The 19,628-nt window shown below is 48.3% G+C and overlaps 1 protein-coding gene and 1 non-coding gene across 3 annotated transcripts in view; both read left to right on the plus strand.

The window, feature by feature from the left end:
- The window catches only part of LARGE1 (LARGE xylosyl- and glucuronyltransferase 1), a 525,674-nt gene that overhangs the window by 179,686 nt on the left and 326,360 nt on the right, over positions 1-19,628 (plus strand). The window lies entirely within an intron of this gene.
- LOC123947833 lies at positions 1,468-1,604 on the plus strand. Its single transcript, XR_006819862.1, has one exon. It is a non-coding gene; the product is annotated as a small nucleolar RNA SNORA76 (small nucleolar RNA).

Below are 19,628 nucleotides of genomic sequence, written 5' to 3' on the forward strand. Positions count from 1 at the left end.
GGGTCTCGAACCTACGGCTTCTTTCCCATTATGATGCTCTTGCCCTTAAAAGGGAGCTCCTTCTGCTTTCTAGGAACTGCTTTCTGCTCCATCCCCACTGCACAGGCTACCCCTAGGAGAAGCCTTCCTGTTCTCTCCCAGGCTCTAAGGAGAGGTAGGTGCTGGGGGCGGGGGGCGGGGTTGGTCTGCTGGAGGCCTGTGCAGGGACATGGGCTGGTGGTCGTGCTCATTGTTCGTGTAATGGGAAGCAGCCCTCAGAGGAGAAGGACATGTATTTGTATGCAGCTAGTCGGAATGGCACTGAATAAACACCGCACTCATCAAATTACACAGCCAGCAGCACGGCCAGGAAAGATGAACCGAAATGGAATGCTGATTTTTCTCACCTCCATCTTTGGAAACCTCATTCCTTGCCACCCACCTGGTGGTGGTAACCGTTCGCGGCAGTCTGGCCTTCCAGTGCAATGCTTGGGCTTCGGAGACAGCCCCTGTGCGGATCTGTTTATCGATGGATAAGTTTATCGTCTGTGGAGGGAAGTTGCTTCCCTGAGCTCCATTGCTTTCATCTGTGGACTGGGCGGACCCATGCCTTGCTCAAATTTCGATTGGCTCACTGACGTGGGCTTGGGGAGGATGTGCTGGTTTACATAACAAAGCAGTAGCAGTCTAGTCCCCGGTCTGTGGTTATCTTAGTAAGTGAAAGCTGTTGTAGCTGTGTGGGTTCACTCAGAGATCTGAATAATTCAGCAGACGCAGCAGAACTGGGTGGTTCGGGAACTTAGAATCTTCTCCCCGCCCTGTCTCAAAATAACTCCAGATGGTAATAGCCTGTTGGGGCAGGTTGCTGTAGTTGACACGACCTCACTCTTGTCGTCAACCAAATGGGGCGATCGGAGCACCGTGTGCTATTGAAACAGGGGCAGGGAAGGGGAGGCGGCGGGCAGGGCGCCGGGATGCAGTCAGGCCTCAGTCCGTGGCTGCTGGATTAGAATTGTTGGCACCGCCAGCAGCGCTCTTTCTGGAGAGTAAGCAGCGAGTTCACCATAGGAACTATAAATTGTGCTTTTACCCTTTAACTCAGGGATTCTATTCTTAGGAATGTACTGTCCCCAAATATAGATCCTAAAAGAAAAGGGGGAGCAGGGAAGAGTGGAGCCTGTCAGAGCGGTTCCCAGCCGTGCGGAAATAGCTCAGGATTGAAAACTCTGCACGTGCCCGACATTGTGCCCGACGTTGTCCCCCCTTTGCGGGGTTTCAATGTCCCCCCCCCCCCCCACAGAGCGCCCCCTACGGTCCTGGAGAGGGTCGGACGCGTGGAGAGCGTGCAGGGCTTTCAACTCAGGGGAGGTTCCCATGGCGAAGGTGGGGAACCACTATTTTAACTGAAGCCCGGGGAGGGTAGGGATTTTTGAAATCTGTTCCGCGGTCTGCGGAGCACCCTTCGCGGGCGGGCTGGGGGGAGCGGAGGCACTGCCTTGGGACCTCCGCAGGGCCTGGCCCATGGCCTCGGGGGCTGGTGGCAGTGCCAGAGCAAACCCAGCTTGTTCAGATCCGGGGCTGCTTGGAGGCCACCTAAGCAATCCCTTTGGCAGCGAGTGACATTCGGCAAGGGGCGCAGCTGGCAGAGGCCCTGAAGAGGTGAACGTGGGCCGAGGCTGTGCTACATGCTGGCAGGTGGGGGCCAGGGCACGGAGCCTGGAGGCCAGCCAGAATTTTACATCTGAAGCTTTTCCATGTGTAGACAGAGTTGTAGAGATTTGGGGGGCACATGGGGAGGTGGGGTGTCTCCTCTGCCTGGCATTCTCTGATGGGCCCTGTGCCTCGTGACAGCGGTGCCCAGGGAATGGCCCTCAGTCACTGGAGAATCAGCGCACTGCCCCCCCCCCCCCAAATTAAGAGTGCCTCCGGGAGGGTGGTAATTATTCTTCCTCAGATGATCATTGTGGGGGAGGGATCTCAGCAAAGGAAATGTTCACGGAGCTTTTGGCCCCGAGTGAGCATTCAGTACACTGTTGGTTGCCTTTCCTCTTCCTGGTGGGGAGAGAGCATCTGAGCGGGATCTTTTAAGGCACGCAACAGTCCTCCATCCAGGATATGGGAGGGGAAACCCTCAATGCGGTCCTGTCCGGCTGTCTGCACCAGCACGCTCCTACCTGATCGCCGCCCTCCTGGTACAGGTGTGCCTTCCAGAACCTTAGAGTGGCATCTGGGGTGGGGGGGCGGCTGGCGATAGAGTTACGTATTCCAGTAGGTTATTCCTCCTTTTCATTATGTCATTACAGTCCATGATAAAAGAAATGAGTCAATAAAATGGAGAATTAGACATGTGGTAATTCCTGAGATTTAAGATCTGAAAATGTGACGATTCAGTGCTTTTGCATGGGCGATCTTATTATATCATCCCTCTGCTTAATATCCTTTAGCAGCAGCTCCACATTGAGGATAAAATGGAAACTCAGCCTGGTGCACAAATCCTTTCGTGGTTTGGCCCATGGCTGCCCCCTTCCTCAATTCCATTTTTTTCATCACTTTTCTTTTCTTTACCATTTATGAAGATGCCCATCAGACAGCATATGTGTGTTAATTTCCCGTTGCTCCTCCAAGGAATTACCATGAACTTTGCGGTTTCAAACAATGCAGAAGTATTCTTTCCTACTCCTGGAGGTCAGAAGTCCAACATCCATCCCTCTGGGCTGAAGTCAGGGTGTCACAGGGCTGGTTCCTTCGGGGGATCCGAGGGGACAATCGTTGCTTTGCTTTTGCTCAGCTTCCAGTGGTTGCCTGCATTCCTTGGCTTGTGACCCGTTCCTCCGTCTGTGAAGTGTGTCCCTCCATTCTCTGCCTCCAGGTTGCACTGACTCGTCCTCTGATGCCGATAGCTCCTACATGTCTCTTAAAAGACCTTGTGATTGCGTGGGTCCCACGCAGATCATCCAGAATAATCTCCCTGTCTCCAAATTCTTGAATCATACCTGCAGAATCTCTTTAGACTCGTGATGTAACATTCATGGGCAGCCTCGGAATTAGCCCTGGGCATCTTTGGGGCACTGTTCTTTAGCTTAACCCAGTACAGTTCCTTGGTCACTCTGTACCCAGTGTTCTGGCTGCCTGGGACATCTTTTCCTGCTGCTTTGTGAGGCTAATCCACATTCCCCCTTCAGAACTCAGTCCTCAGGTCTGCTCTGGGAACTGACCTTCTCTGTCTCCTGCCCTCTTGATCCGGTAATGTGCCTCTCTGCTTCCCTTACACCTTGAGCCTGTGCCCTTAGTAGCATCGCCACACTGTCTGATCATGTAGGTTCATTTGTCTGCCTGTCCCAGTAGTCCTTGGAACAGGGACAGCACTGGCATCACCTTGCTGTCCATACTGTGTGGGCCAGTAGCCGCACTTCATAGGCACAAGGTGATGGATACCCAGAAAGGGGGTCTGGGTCTAGCCTCCAGGCTACCCACAGTGGAGACCTCCAGAGCAGAAGCCCTCTCTCCTGATTTCCACAGTCCCCCTGGCCTGGAATGCATTTCCTCTTGGGAGCTGCAGTCCCCTGGGTTTCGGTGTGTCAAGGTCCCATGTTTTCCTGTCCCTTCAGCTATCTAATTCCCTCTTTGTTGGGCTGCAGTAGATTAGCCTCCGTAAAAGCGAATAGACAATTTCCTATTAACATTTATATTGCTTTTCTTTTCTATTTCTTGGCGAGGCTCTGAGGACCGGGATGGCTGCGGAAAATGTTCTTTCATCTAAATAATGTCCCTGTTGGGGGCTGGATTCCGGCTTTTTGCTGGGCTGTGGAGAAGAGTGGGTGGGGTGGACTCCTGAGCCCAGGAAGAATTAAGGCACAGAAGCCAATCCAGAAGCTGCACGTTCGAGTCTGTAAATGTATATGGAGCGCCCACTGTGTGTCTGCTCCTGCACTAGGTCTTGGTGTGAAGAATTAGTGTCTGGCGTTTATTAAACGGTTACTATGTGCCAAGCATTGTTTCAGGTGCTTTAATTTTAATGTCCTCCTTGGCTTCTTGGAACTGAGCTTTACAGGTGAAGAAACTGAGGCACAGAGAGGTTGCCTTCCACGTTCAAGGTCACACTCTAGTAAGTGATGTGGGCTCCAGAGCGGGCTGAGAAGGCCCAGAACAGTTCCTTCTCCCTAAAATGCTCATGGTCTGGAGGTCGCATTTAAGTTGGCAGTACCCCCAAAGGCGAGTGGGAGATCGGCGGGTTTTCTGGGATTTGGAAGGGCATTCCAGGCAGAGGGAATAACGAAAACAAAAGCAGGGAAGTGTGAAAGTAATTATTTTGTTCAGGGAAGAGTGAGTAAGCAAGCAATGCAGGGTAGTATAGGTTGCTTTTCAAGTTGTTCGGATGGGATGACTCGGTGAGATCTGGAAGGGCAGACAGGTGTAGCTGGAGGGTGGATTTCCTCGCTCTGTGGTCCCGAGGAGAGGAGGGAGGATGTTGACAGTAGTGTCTCCCCTGCTGTTGTGGTCCTTCACACCTCCTGGTCTGCAAGCCTGGGGTGGGCCAGAGAGTCTGCTCCTCTGACCGGCTCCCCAGCGATGCTGGTGGGCTGGGTACCTGGACCGTACTGAGCGGGGATGGTGTGGAGGGGGCTGCGGGTCTGGGGTGGGGTGTGTGGATGAAGACGCTTGGAAATGAGCTCCCCTCCCCCAGCCCCATGCCATCAGGCTGAAGGGTCAGATGGCTCTGTGATAATGTTCTCCAGAAGAATGGCAGCAGATGGAGAGGAACGTGGGGGCTTGGGACAAAGGTGTTCAGTAAAGGAGAAGGACTGTGGAGTGTCGCAGATGAAGAGGAAGCTGATGGAAATGGTGAGTGAGTCAGGGACAGTGAGGTGCCACCGCGTGTGACAGCAGTCCTCAGGAGCAGGGACTTAAACCAGACGGAAGTTGATTTCTCCCCCACATCCAAGCAGTCGGGATGCTGGCGGTAGGTTGATGTGGTGGTTGATGGTGTCATTCCCAGAATGCTCTGTTTCGAGTGTTCTCAGCAGTAGTTCCCATCTCAGCGTCCAATACGGCGCTAGAGCTTTGGTGTCCTCAACGTTGGCCAGTAGCCAAGAAGACACGGGGACGAGGCTGCCAGAATGGGCATGGGTCGCCACTGGCAAACTGCCTGTAAGTGGCCTTCCTGAGGTCCCATAGCCATGCTTGGCTGCTGCAGAGGCCATGATAGGTAGTGTTGTCTCTGGCTGCTTTGCTCCCCTGAACGTAAGCAGGGCTCTGTTCCTAAGCAGGAAAGGAAGAACGGACCTGGGGTGGCAACCGGGCAGTCCTTGCCCCAAGCAGCATCCGTGATGAGGACTAGAGCGGTGGGGGGACTGTTGGAGTAACCAGGCTCTTAGAGAGTGTGTGAGTGATGGCCCCTTACGCTCACAGACTCTGAATCTTCTTGTCCCGGTTCCTCAGGGTGCGGGTCGTTCTCCTCTGTCATAGAAAACCTGTCCCGACAAAACCACCTTCTCCTACAAGATTCCGCTCCACTGCCGCCTCCTCCGAGAAGCCCACCAGGACTCTTGAATCAGAATTTCTCCTCCATCCCCTGAGCAGAGCATGGTATCGGCACCTCTGTCAGCCGTCCTCTTCATTCTGCTTTGTGTTTTACTTAGTCATGGGCACGTGTACTTCTTGAGAATGTGAGACACATTTGGCTCCCGGCACAGAGCCTGGTGCGCCATGAATTCCTAGGACATTTTAGTTCAACTTGCATGAGTAGTTAAGCTTGAGTGTTCAAGCTGATGGCGCTGGGTGTTTTTCTGAGAGCAGTGCTTTTCAAACTCTAGTATGAATCAGAATCAGCTGGAGGGTGTATTTTAACAACCCCGTACCTCACTTCTGATTTAATAGGTCTTTGGGGCAGTGGCAGGCGGGTGCTAAGAATGTGCATTTCTACCAAGTTCCCAGATGACATGGACACTACTGGTCCCTTCGAGAACCACCATCCTTGACAAACACACAGATCTGCTGCCTCACCCCCCGCCCCCCCGGGGGAACCTGCACCATAAATCAGGCCTGACAGCAGGCTTCGGAATGGAATACAGAGAAAATAAGTCAAGGGATAAACCAACAGAGAAATATTTGGGGCCAGGGGTGCTTTGGAGTCTTGTTCCCCAATTTTTTTTTTCCCAGGCAAATTCTGTTTCCTCTAAATACCTCGATGCTGCCAACTGTAAGAGGCACTGTTACTTTATATAATGCCAAGAAATTAAAAAGGGCTTTTAATTAAACTGCGACACAATGCTTTCTTATCCTGCTGAATCATTCTTTTGTGCTTATTGAAAGGGCCCTTTTAGGCCTAATTAGATGGGTTTTTATCATATTTTCTTGCTATGCTTACATATAAAGCAAAGTCTTGGCAAATATGTCAGTTCTGGTATTCCTAAAGCTTCTTTACGTTGGAGTCTCACTGTTCAGAATGCTTCCTCGGTTCCCTGTCCTCGCCGTCTCTGTTTTGCTATATTGTATCCTCTTCCTCACCCACCTTGCACATTCCATTTCCCTAAGAATTCCCCAGAGAAGACACCCGAGCCCACTTTGGAGCTCTGTGGAGCTGGCCTCCTCCTGGCTTCTCTTTCAGGAATGTTGCTAGCACACATCTGATTCTCCACCTCCTCCTGCCCCTTCCCACAACTATTTGGTTCATAGGGTTGAAAGACTTCCCTCTTCCTCCGCCTCCAGGATTTTTACTGAAGCCAAGGACACCCATTCTGCAAGTTCTGGGAACGTGCTGAAAGGGACAGTCGTGTTACTACTTCCCTGTGTCCTGTTTCTGCTGGAAGCTTCTGGATGTCAAAGATGTTAGAATGTGAAAACCGCTTGGTCTTAGACTCAATTAAAAAAAAAATGTTCTTTTTAAAAAAATGAGCACCACAGCCTAGGCACGTGTTTTCACATTCACAGCTTTTCACATAACTGGTCTGTTAGTATTTATGACGGGTGTCCAAGATCAGCCCTGTGACCTGTTTTAGAGATGAGGACCTTTGGTCCCCATTAAACATACAAACAGGCATTCATTCGTTCTCCAACCATTTATTGAGCTCTTACTATGTGCTACCCACCGTTATAGGTACTGGGGATCCTAAAGTGGAAAGTTTTCCAGGGGAGTGGTCAAGAAGTAGATCTGCAGGATTAAATTACTGAGGTCCTGTAAGAAAGGTAAGTCGGGGTATGCTGGGCGTTAGGGAGGCCTTTTTGAGTAGATGCTAGAGCGAGGTGAAGGTATACACCATACAGATATCAAAAGGATAAAGATTTGACCCAAAGGGAATTACAAGTGCAAAGATCCTGTGGCAGGAATGTGTTTGTCTTATTTGGGAATAGGAAGTCAGAACTTCTACAACACTTTTCTACAACACTTCTGACCCCAGATGCTTGGAGGTTTGTTTGTTTTGTTCCCCCCAACCCCAACAGTTGTCCTTCTGCAGATAACGACTGGATATCCTACAATTTCATTTTGACACTAACTTTCCAGAGTTAGTACAGGTCCCACAGCTTAAGGGCTTTACCCCATAAGATGGTTCCTACTTCATACTCTAGTCATAAGACCCAGGTTGCTATCTATACTTTTGACCGACCAGCTATAAATTCCGAGGTTCCCACAGCCCACTCTGGACCTCAGGAGAATGCTTTACTTAGCTATTTTATTTTGGAAGAGCCCAAATGGAAGCGATGCATAAGGCAAGGTACAGAGGGGGCGGAGGTTTTGCGTGCGCCCTTCCCTGGCATGCTGCCTTCCCAGGACCTGAGTGTGTTCATCAACCCAGAAGGTGTCAGAACCCTGTCCCTGAGGGATTTTTTGGGAGGCTTCCTTACATTGGTATGATTGATGAAATCATTGACCATTGGGGCTTCATTCAGTCTCCAGCCCCTCTTCCTTTCCTGGAGATTGGGCATGGACTGGGGCTCATAATGCTAACCATGTAATTGTGCCTTGTTCTTTCTGGTGACCAGGACCCATCCTGAAGCCACCTATGGTCTCTGGCCACTGGCTATCTCATTAGCAAACACAGGACACTCTGGGATGATAAGAAAGTCCAAGGGATTTTTGGAACTGTGTGCCAGGAACTAGGGACAGAGACCAAATGCATGTTGATCACAGCAAGGAAGCCCACTGTGTTGGAGCAGTGGCAGCTCGAAACGGTTTGATTAACGCCGTGTGGAGATGTGGCTGAGCTGAAATTTCTAGATCTTTGGGCTCCAGGTCTGGACTTTGTCCACGTGCAGGTGAATGTGAGAGGCCATCGCCGACTACACCTCTCTCTGCTTCCTGGAGTGAATTTCATCCTTCAAGAAACAAACGTCCTGATTGATTGAGCTCCAGTAGTGAGTAGCTGTTCCACAGCAGAAGAACACAGTCCTCACTGGCACAGTTGGGTGGCCGGGAAAGTGCCCATGGCCTCTGGTTCCCGAGCAGAGGTCTGGCCGGCCCAGGTGGAGGTGGCTGCCTGCGTGGGAAGGTGGGCAGAGGAGGCGATGGGAAAGCAATACAAACATTTTGTTCCCAGGGCATGTTCTCAAAATAGAATACGGACTTTCAACTCTTTCTTCTTTGAAGAACACAGCGCCAGAGAGAGACTCTGGCGGCACACTCTAGAAGAAAGGACAGAGATCAGGGTTTTGATCCCAGCTCTGTCAGTAATTAGCCATGGGACTCTACCTATTAGAGTTCAGTTATAGACAAGAATACACGAGTTTAAACAGAAAAGGGTCTGTGGCCATTATTGGGCACAGAATTCCTGGAGAAGCTGCAGGCACAGGCTCTAAGCCAAGCCGTGAGCACCAGTTCTCCACACCACACAGAAGCAGACCACCAGGGAGACTGTGATTAAGCAGCCGCTGAGACCACTGCCCCTTGAAGACCACACCCTGTGTGCTGGGATCCGGGTCAGGCGTCAAGGTGCCATGTTTTCTTGATATTCGTGACAGTCAGGACCGGATCCCAGGATCGAACTTCAGATGCCTTGGAAAGAAACGAATGTCCCTTGCTGAGGCTTGACAGAAAAGAGTAGAAGCAGTAGGACAGCTGCCTCCTCTCCTGATGTCCTGCTTTTCCAGTCTCCCAGGGTTCGGTGTGCATGGTGGAACCTCAGTTTCACAGTGGGCATCTGGGAATTGGACAGGGGTTAGTAGGGGTAAAGGAGCTTAGAAAAAATGTCTCTTGTGGCTCCCAGTGTATGTAGAGGAAAATATGAAGGCAATCCTGTTGTAAATGGGAGTGGGTACATGGATTCCAACAGAGGTAAGGTTTCCATACTTCACTGTGTGTTGTCCTCAGGAGACTTCGCTAAATCATGCAGGTACAACAGAATATTTAGAGCAACCATTAAAAAAAGCCATACAAAGAAATACGCTAAAAACAAACAAACAAAAAACAACAAAAAACACCCCCCAAACAGCACAACACTAAAAGTGAATCAAAATGGAATTCCAAAACCTGTTTGAGGATCCCGCAGAAAGGTGGGAAAAAAATCACGAGATACTGTCACAAGCCCACGAGAATGGCTAAAATTAAAAAGACAACATCAGAGGTTGGCAAGGATGTGGCACAAGGTAATTCTCCTGCATTACTCGTGGAAGCATCACCTGGTTCATCCACTTTGAAAAGGGATGTAATTTTCTTCTAACGTAATTTCTTCTAAATTAATTTCTTCTAAAGCTAAACAAACATCTGCCCTCGGACCCTTCAGTTTCAGTTGTGGCCCTTGCCAAAGCTGAGAAAACCAGGTGTTCGTCAGTAAGAAAATGGATAATAAGCACAAAAATTGTAATGTATTTAATAGAGTGACCTGTCATTGAACAATAGAATGAAGCTGACAGCTCGTATGCACAACAACATTGAACGAATCACAGGTTACGCTGTGAAAGAAGCCAAAAGCATATATACTCATGATTCCAAATGGATGTACCTATTTATAATGGGAGTAAATCAGAAAAATGATCGTTTGCGGGGAGTGTAGGCAGAGGTTGACTGGGAGGGGGTTTGAGCAAATTGCATCATCCCTCCAGAATGTTCTGTGTCTTGCAAGGGGTTTGGGTTTTACAGATAAGTGCAGTTGTCAGAACTCATGCTGTGCACTTCATTATAATAAGGGTCCTTTGGGAGGCACCTGGGTGGCTCAGTAGGTTAAGCCTCTCTGCCTTCGGCTCAGGTCATGATCCCGGGGTCCTAGGATCGAGACACACTTCGGGCTCTCTGCTTAGTGGAGATCCTGCTTCCCCCCCACCTGCCTCTCTGCCTACTTGTGATCTTGCTCTGTCAAATAAATAAATAAAATCTTAAAATAAGGTACCTCTTTCCTCAATAAATAAATAGGCAAACATACACTATTGAACCTTAGTTAATGCTATCCATACTGTCGTGCCTAGGGAATAATTTCCTCATGACCAATTTACAGTTTTGAAATGCATTTTTCAAAAAAAGATGAGTTGATGGATAGATGGGTAGATGTGATTAAGCATGGTACGTTATTAATGCAGAATGTAGACGTGGGGATATTCAGGTTCACTGTAAAATTCTTTCACCTTTACGGTGTGCTTGAAAATTTCATAAGGAAATGTTAAAAGAAATTCTTAAAAATTGGTAGGATGTATGGTCCCTTTCTTTCCTGCCTCAGGCAGCAGTTGGTTCTTGAGAAAGTCACTCCAGCTGCCTGGCACTACTTTATGCGATGAGGGGATGTTTGCTGAACAGGATAGCACAAAGGATTCATAATTGAGGTGACTGAAGTAACGGGTTTGGGGAGATAGTGTGGATCCACCCACCCACAGAAGATGCCAGTAAGTATTTAACCTGTGTCTCTTACTGTGTAATGATAGTCCCAAAGTCAGTGCCAGCCGTGCAAAGACGGCAACTAGGCATTTATGTGATAAGGTTAAGTGCAAACTTGTATAGTTGGAAGAAATCCTGGCAGGGTTGGGGGGGGGGTACTCCCTAATCCCACTTTATTTTTTTGTAGGTAATAATAGGGGCCAGAAAGTCTGAGTTGAACAAGGGTTAGCTTCCCACTGTAACTTCCCTACATTCATTAGTCAGTGTGAACCAAGTGATTCAAGCAACCTTAAAAATATCCATGATGTCTCTGTCCTCTGTCCTTTTGGATGCTCTGGCAACCATCTTACAGGAGAGATCACAAAAGGCAGGCATGGCAATGTTACAGGGACCATTGCTGTTGTAGTAGCCAGTGTCAGGCAGATAGAAGTCTTTCCAGATAGTGGCTGGAGACGAGACTGCTTAGGGATTCACCCCTAGGATGCCATTATAGAGAATGGGTAATCTCTCTAGATTAACAGTCTGTTTATGGAAAGGTGAAGAAAATCTCTAAAATGCTTTAGCCTGTCCACATTTCTTGAAAACACCCCAGCAATGAGAGCTCTTTTCTAAAATTCCACCTGCCATTTAACAAGTCACTGTGTCACCAAGAAAACCCCATTCTCAGATTCACTAGATCCACCCCCTCTTTCAGGCTTCTGGGTTGAGCTCCTAGTAGACTGCAACTTGTTTGTTTAATTACAGTGAAATAAACATGAAACTTACCACTTTACTTCTTAGCGTATACTTCCATGGCATTAAGTACATTAGTAATGTTGGGTAACTATCACAACTACCCATTTCCAATAGTGCTTTATCATGTTAAATAGAATCTCTGTGCTTGTTAACCAGTAGTACCCCCTGCTCTGTGCCCCCCCTCCTGGCAGCTTCTTTTCTACTTTGTATCTATGAATGTTGCTATTCTAAGTCCTTCATATATGTGGAATCATGCAACATTTGCCCTCTTGTGACTGGCTTATTTTGCTTGGCAGAATATCTTTAAGGTTCCTCTGTGTTGTAATATGGGTCTGAATTTCCCTTCTAAACCTGAATGGCATCCCACTGTATGTACGTGTGGTGCATTTTGTTTATCCCTTCATCTGTAGGTGAACATGGGTGGCTTTCCATCTTTCGGTGATTGTAGATAACCTCTTGTTTTTTTTCTAATACTTAAATTTCATAGAATGTACATATCTCCACATTACACTTTTGGGGTGACATTTACATAGGAAAACATATTTACATTGCAAAAACCCATCTAATACTTTTAACAAAATAATGTGTTGTGATAAGCATTAAGTTATAGAGCAGATGCAATAGGCAGACAATCGGAATTCTCTATAGAGCCTTTTTTTTAAATTTCTTTTCAGTGTTCCAGAATTCATTGTTTATGCACAACACCCAGTACTCCATGCAATACGTGGCCTCCTTAATACCCACCACCAGGCTCACCCAGTCCCCCACTACCTGCCCCTCCAAAACCCTCAGATTGTTTTTCAGAGTCCACGGTCTCTCATGATTCATCTCCCCCTCGGATTTACCCCAACTCCCTTCTCCTCTCCATCTCCCCATGTCCTCCATGTTATTCCTTATGCTCCACAAATAAGCGAAAGCATGTGATAATTTACTCTCTCTGCTTGACTTACTTCACTCAGCATAATCTCCTCCAGTCCCGTCCATGTTGATACAAAAGTTGGGTGTTTATCCTTTCTGATAGAGGGAGGCATAATACTCCGTAGTGTATATGGACCACATCTTCCTTATCCATTCACCTGTTGAAGGGCATCTTGGTTCCTTCCACAGTTTGGTGACTGTGGCCATTACTGCTATGAACATTGGGGTACAGATGGCCCTTCTTTCCACTACATCTGTATCTTTGGGAGCTTTTTTTTTTTTTTTAAGATTTTATTTGTTTATTTGACAGACAGAGATCACAGGTAGGCAGGCAGAGAGAGAGGAAGGGAAGCAGGCTCCCTGCTGAGCAGAGAGCCCAATGCGGGGCTCGATCCCAGAACCCTGGGATCATGGCCTGAGCCGAAGGCAGAGGCTTTAACCCACTGAGCCACCCGGGCGCCCCATCTTTGGGAGCTTTTAAAAGCCCCCAGGCCTCAACAAGATGGGGCTGTGGATCTGGGATGTTGCTGGTATGAAAGAAGGTCATTCTGCTGTACGCACCACAGCTGTTAGCTGACACCTGCATGAGTAGTTTTCTGATCAGGAAGCAACGTTTTTAAGTATTTCACATCCTAACGAGAGAACGTGTCACTTCTATACAGGTATTTTATGTTTATGATGTCTTTGTTTCATTTTAGGCAATTGAGTGGGAGGAGGGAGTTGGGTTAACATGCAGCGCATTAGAAGTTTTAATTATAATTTTAATTTATAATTTTAATTATAACGTTTCCCATGTAAAATTGTGGGAAATTGGTTCCATGTTAGCTTTTTTTGGGGGAACAGAACGTTTTACTTTCAGGAATAAATTATTGAAATACAAGGGATTTCAGTTCTTTTAAAGTATAGTACAGATACCATAACTCTGTTCATTTTGAAGAGGGGGAACACTAGGGGTGCAGAGTGGTCAAGAGACCTGATCCCCTGGGAGTCCTTAGGGTTCTCTAGAGAAGAGTGGGTTCACCTTCCCAGGCCATCGCTCTTCCTGGTTCCTGCAGGGTCTCCCGTTGTCGGCATGTCCGAACCACTGAAGGAACTGGCACAGAGGGTAGGGGTAACCGTGGCCTTTGCAAGCGCTTGTTAGAAGACCACCATGATGGACCAGACATGCTGGGAAACTTAGGAGAGATTAACGGGGCTTGGGCAGTTTGTATGTCCGAGTCCGTGTGGAGATGTGTGGCTATGAGCAAAGAGGCCCGTGTTTCGCTGGCTTTACTGACTGGCCTCCTCCTGGCCGTGAAGAGCCCTATTCCACCTTGGGGCACACGAGCTTTCTTGCTGTGCGGTCAGTATTTGCTGGTGGGAAATAAGTCCACCAGGACCGCCCCATCCAATGCTTAGCCGCGCCAGTTCTCTCTGTGATCAGTGTCATGTGCGTGGCTTGTGGTGGTAGGGTCATGACAGATCTGTTTCTCATTCCCTCCCTCCCAGTGCCAGCTGGACTCAGGTGTTGGGGCTGTGGCGGTGCCTCCAGCCCTGCTGACGGTCTGCGGCTGGGCTGTGGCGAGCAAGCCCACAGAGCCTTTGTGGGGTTTCTGTGTTTCCCTTCAGAATCGTCCGGAGCACAGTTGCTCTGCTCTCTAGCCGAAGGATGAGTCTAGCAACGGCCAGGGCCATGCCCTAGACCCAGGGTCTGTGACTGTGGAAGGAGTTCCAAGCAGGGGCCCCCTGAGCTCTGTCCTGTGCAGTGGCTGTGGCTTCGTGGGACCGGCAGAGTCCAGGAGAGTCCTGGATGGCCGGATGCTGTGGGGAACAAGAGACCAGACAGGACTGCAGGAGGTCGCCTTGTGGGACCTCCCTCCTGGTGCTGGTCTTGCTGGCTAGAGGACCCCACGAAGCCAGATGGAGATGGTCCAAAAAATGACCTTGAACTTGGTTGTCTTTGTCAGGAAGGTTCCAGGATGTTTTTCCTTTCCCTTTATTCCCCTCTCTTCTCTCTGGTCTCTTTGCCTTCTCACCCCCGTGCCCTGTGATCTGAGGGGGAAGGAGTGCTTCTCTCGCTCCTCATCTTCCTCTTTTCCCTGCTGTCCTTTCTCCCTCTCTCTTCCCCTTGGTCTTCAGAAAAAGGAGCATGGAGCATGTTAGAATTCTGCCTCCTCGTGAGTGTGTGCGGGAGCTCGGGTGCCAGCGTCTTCAAGCATTAACTGGGGGTGCAGGTCCCTACAGCTGGGGTTGTCAGGAGGTCTGGGTAATGACTGTGCTCACTAGAAATCTTAATAGTCCTTACATTTGTATATCACCTACTCGTTCTACTCAGGACCACCAGCGAGATAGCACCTCACCAACTCACAGGTGAGGAAACCACATCTGGAAAGATCTGCCAACTCACTGAAAGCCACACAGCTATTACATGGTGAAGCCAGTGTTTGCGTCCAGCCTGCCTGACTCTGCTCCTCACACTGTGGCGAGGTGACCCATGGAAGTTTCTAGAACATGGGGAAATGAGGGACTAACATTCAACCTCCATGGGTGAAAGTTATTTTTTTAAAGTTTTTATTTTAATTTCAGTTAACATCCAGTATTACATTAGTTTCAGGTGTATGGTATAGCAATTCAACAGTTCCATACAGCATCCAGTGCTCATCATGACAAGGACAGTCCTTTGTCCCCGTCACATGTTTCACCCATCCCCCACCCTCCTCTGCTCTGGGAACCATCGTTTTTTTCTCTATAGTTAAGAGTCTGCTTCTTGATCTCTCTTTTTCCCGTTTTGCTTGTTTCGTTTCTGAAGTTCCATATATGAATGACATCATGTGGTATTTGCCTTTCTCTGACTGACTTTGCTTACTTAGCATCATACTCTCTAGTCCCATCCATGTCATTGCAAATGGCAAGATTTCATTCTGCTTTATGGCTGAATAGTATTCCATTGTGTATAGGCGACACAACTCCTTTTATCTATTTATCAATCGATGGATGCTTGAACTGCTTCCATACTGTAAGTAATGCTGCTATAAACATACGGGTGCATGTATCCCTTTGAATTAGTGTTTTTGCGTTCTTTGGGGAGATACCCAGTAGTGCAATTGCTGGATTATAGGGTGGTTCTATTTTTAACTTTCTTTTTATTTATTTATTTATTTGACAGAGTGATAGGTCACAAGTAGGCAGAGAGGCAGGCAGAGAGAGAGAGATAAACAGGCTCCCCACTGAGCAGAGAGCCCGATGCGGGGCTTGATCCCAGGACCCTGAGATCATGACCTGAGCCGAAGGCAGAGGCTTAACCCACTGAGCCACCCAGGCGCCCCTTATTTTTAACTTTCTAAGAAGCTTCCATACTGTTTTCCAGAGTGACTGCACCAGTTTGCCTTCCCACCAACAGTGCAAGAAAAAGGTTCCGTTTTCTCCACTTTCTCACCAACACTTGTTGTTTGTGTTGTTGATTTTAGCCATTCTGACAGGTGTGAGGGGATTTTTCTCATTGTAGTTTTGATTTGCATTTCCTTAATGAGTGATGTTCAGCATCTTTTCTTGTATCTGTTGGCCATCTGGTGGTTGTCTTTGGGGAAATGTCTGTTTATATCTTTTGCCCATTTTTTTAATTGGATTTTTGGGGGGTGTTGAGTTTTGTAAGTTCTTTACATATATTGGATACTAACCCTTTATCATATGTGTTATTTGCAAATACCTTCTCTCATTCCATAGGTGACCTTTTAGTTTGGTCGATGATCTCTTTCTCCGTACAGCTTTTTATTTGATGTAGTTCCAGTAGTTTGTTTTTGCTTTTGTTCCTCTTGCCTCAGGGGACCTATCTAGAAAAAGCTGCTATGTCTGATGTTGAAGAAGTTACTGCCTATGTTCTCTTACAGGATTTTTATGGTTTCTGGTCCCACGTTTAAGTCTTTAATCCATTTGGAATTTATTTTTATGTATGGTGTAAAAACATGGTCCAGTTTCCTTCTTTTGAGTGTAGCCGCCCAGTTTTCCCATCACCATTTGGTGAAGACACTGTTCCTTTCCCATTGGAGATCTTTTTTTTTTTTTTTTTAAGAAAGGAATATGAGCTTTATTCAGGAGGCTGCCGGACTCTTGTCCAAAAGCCAACTCCAGGGTTTCTGCCTGGCCCAAAGATTTTTAAAGGAATTCGGGACAGTTAATCAGTAAAGGAAGTGCAGTGGTCTGTGACTGTTCTTGATTCTCTGCGGTCTGGATGGTACCAGCTATAGACTTAATCACAGCATTTGGACAAGGGTGTGTAAAGGGATCTGGTTTCTTGGCATTCAGGTTGGTGCAGGAGAGTCTGGTGGCATGTAAAAGGGCTCTGTTCTTTCTAGAAAAGAATGCATGATCTAAACTCTTGGTTCGCTTGGAGTGCTCCCAGGGTTTGGACTCTTCGGGGCTCACTGGGGCCACGGGTGGGGACCTTCTTTCAGGAACTATGGTGGATCACCAGGAGGAGGACTCAGCAGAGCTCAGCTGCTGAGAGTGTCCAGACCACCTTCCAGGGCTGCATGGCTGAGAGCCACTCCACAGATGCCTGGAAGTTGTGCAGCCTGCCCCGCTGGCGCCCCCTATGGGCCAACAGCGCCACAGCTTCTGTGCCTGGGGATGGTGACATCCCCATGCCACCATTGCATATGCTTTCCTGTTTTGTGGAAGATTAATGGACCACATAATTGTGGGTTTATCTCTGGGTTTTCTGTTCTGTTCCATTCATCATGTGTCTATTCTGGTGTCATTACTGTACTGTTTTGGTGGCTACAGCTTTGTAATATAATTTAAAGTCGGAATCGTGATGCCACCAGCTTCCCTTTATTTTTTTTCCATTTGCTTTGGGTATTTGGGGGTCTTTGTGGCTCTGTACAAATTTTAGGATTGTTCTAGTTCTGTGAAAAATGCAGTTGGTATTTTGATAGGGACTGCATTGATGTGTAGATTGCTTTGGGTAGTGTGGACGTCTGAACAGTATTTGTTCTTCCAGTACAGGAGCATGGAATGTTCTTCCATTTCTTCGTGTCATCTCCAGTTTCTGGCTGAAAGTTCTTCAACATGCATTGTGAAAGATGCACAGTATATGTATTTAAAAGATGATTTATTCATACCATTTTCCTCTCCATTTAATTTTTTTTTTTTTTTTTTTTTTTACATTATCTCATGCCCTTCTCCAATCCTGGGGATGTGGCTCCACTCCTTTTCCTCTTTCTTTGATCTTTTCTCCTTTTTGGACTCCCCTGTGTATTCCCTTCCCCATTTCCCTTTTGTCTCCCTAAATCTCTCCACCCACCCTCTGCTTCATGCCTGTCCCTCTCCCCCTTCTCATCTCTCTCTGCTTTTATCCGTCGTGATACTTGCCAAACCAAATCCAGCAGGGATTGCAGTCAGCCCCCGTTTCCCAGCATGGCAGGAGCACCGGGAGTCGTGCTAGCCTGGGGCCTCCTCTTCCTGGGCGCACAGAACAGGATGGAGCTTGGCTCCAGGAGCATTCACCAGGGTCTGCTCTGTGTTTATTCCTGCAGGGAGAGGTGCGCCACAAGCAGGGGGAGATCCCTGTGCACAAGTCCGGCTGAGAATTCAGCCTCCCCAAAGTCAGAAAAGTTCTGCGATGGAATTTTTGCATTCCTCATAACTTAGCCAGACACACACACACACACACACACACACATATTAAAGGCAGTAAATTTGTCAGCCTGTACAGTAACACACAGTTCTAAATATGGGCATGGTAGGAAGAGAGATGGTTACTGTGGGAACTATAATTTTTAATTTACTGGCATGTAGCTCTAAACCAGGGCTTGGTGCTTAATGTAGTGTTTTTACATTTGGATATGTGCTCCTGAAAGTCATAAAACCTTGCAAAAGCTAGGGCCAGTATGGGGGTGGGGATCATTGCAGAAGGTTGGGGTGGGGGAGGGCTTGAAGAATTAGGGAGGTGGAACGGGGCCAGTTAGTGTGCCCACAGCAATCAGAAGGGAAGTGGCAGACAAATCCCAGAGGGCCCAGCTCATCGGCATGGGAAGCTTCATGACCAGCAAGGCCACTTTCAATCAACTTGCCGCTGAGAGCAAGGTCCAGAGGGAACGGTGATGGGGCTGGGGAAGGAGGCTGGAAAGGGAGCGCAGCTTTTGGAGCCAGAGGTCTGGTTTCAAAGCTACGCAACATGCAGGGCGCCTGGGTGGCTCAGTCGGTTAAGCGTCTGCCTTCAGCTCAGATCCCTTGAGCCCTGCATCTGGCTCTCTGCTCAGCGGGGAACCTGCTTCTCCCTCTCCCTCTGCCTGCTGCTCTGCTTACTTGTGCTTTGTCTGTCAAATAAATAAAATCTCAAAAAAAAAAAAAAAGTCTATGCAACATGCAAGGGGATTTAGACTCTTGACGTGTGAGCCTGGTGAAATGGACACTTGGATACTGCTTCCTACGGGCCAGGCAGTGTTCTCAGCAAGCGAGGGCTAGTCCATGATCTCTTTGTACTCTTTGTATCTCTGCCAGATAGATGGGCAGTGCATTGTGGTGGAGAGGGCATGGGGGCTAGGACTGCATCCCATGGGGTCTCGCTGCAGTCTCTACCCTTGGCTTGCTCCATTTCAGCTGCATTAGAATCCTGACTTGGCTCCTTATCAGCAGTGTTATCTTGGGCAAGTTCCACCGCCATTCCCAGCCTTGATTTCCTCCCCAGTAAAATAAGGACAGTAACCCTGTCTGCCTGTGGTTGCGCTGAATCTTGGGGGAGAGAAGGAGCATCTGTGGGCGTGACGTTTGAGTACCATCGGGAGAGGGGCTGAGTGCGGGCTTGTTCAAGAGAGATTAGGACGAGAATTAGTATCGGGGTATTTTTGCTTCTCAGGTGGGCAGCACCCGTGTTGGCATGGGGCCCACCTGACAAACAGATCTGCTTCCTACCTCCCACCTCCCCAGTGGCCCCACGTGCCCCCCTCCTCCCCCTCCCACCACACTTTCCCAGGACAGGCTGTAAGTGAGCCTTCAACACCTGCTGGGGCGTTTGGAACTGGCAAAGCTTCCCGTGTGGCTCCCTTGAGCAGAGCAGAATGGGACATCTCCTTGAACACCCATTCATTCAACAAATGTTTATTTTCCCCCCGACTACGTGCCACCTGTTGTTCTCAGCTCGGGGGGTATCCTCATGACCTCCTAGAACTTTCCAGTAAGGGCAATGGGGAAGAAAGAAATTCTGTCAGGCGGCAATAAA

The sequence above is a fragment of the Meles meles genome, chromosome 7, assembly GCF_922984935.1.
Source record: "Meles meles chromosome 7, mMelMel3.1 paternal haplotype, whole genome shotgun sequence".
Classification (NCBI taxonomy): Eukaryota; Metazoa; Chordata; class Mammalia; order Carnivora; family Mustelidae; genus Meles; species Meles meles.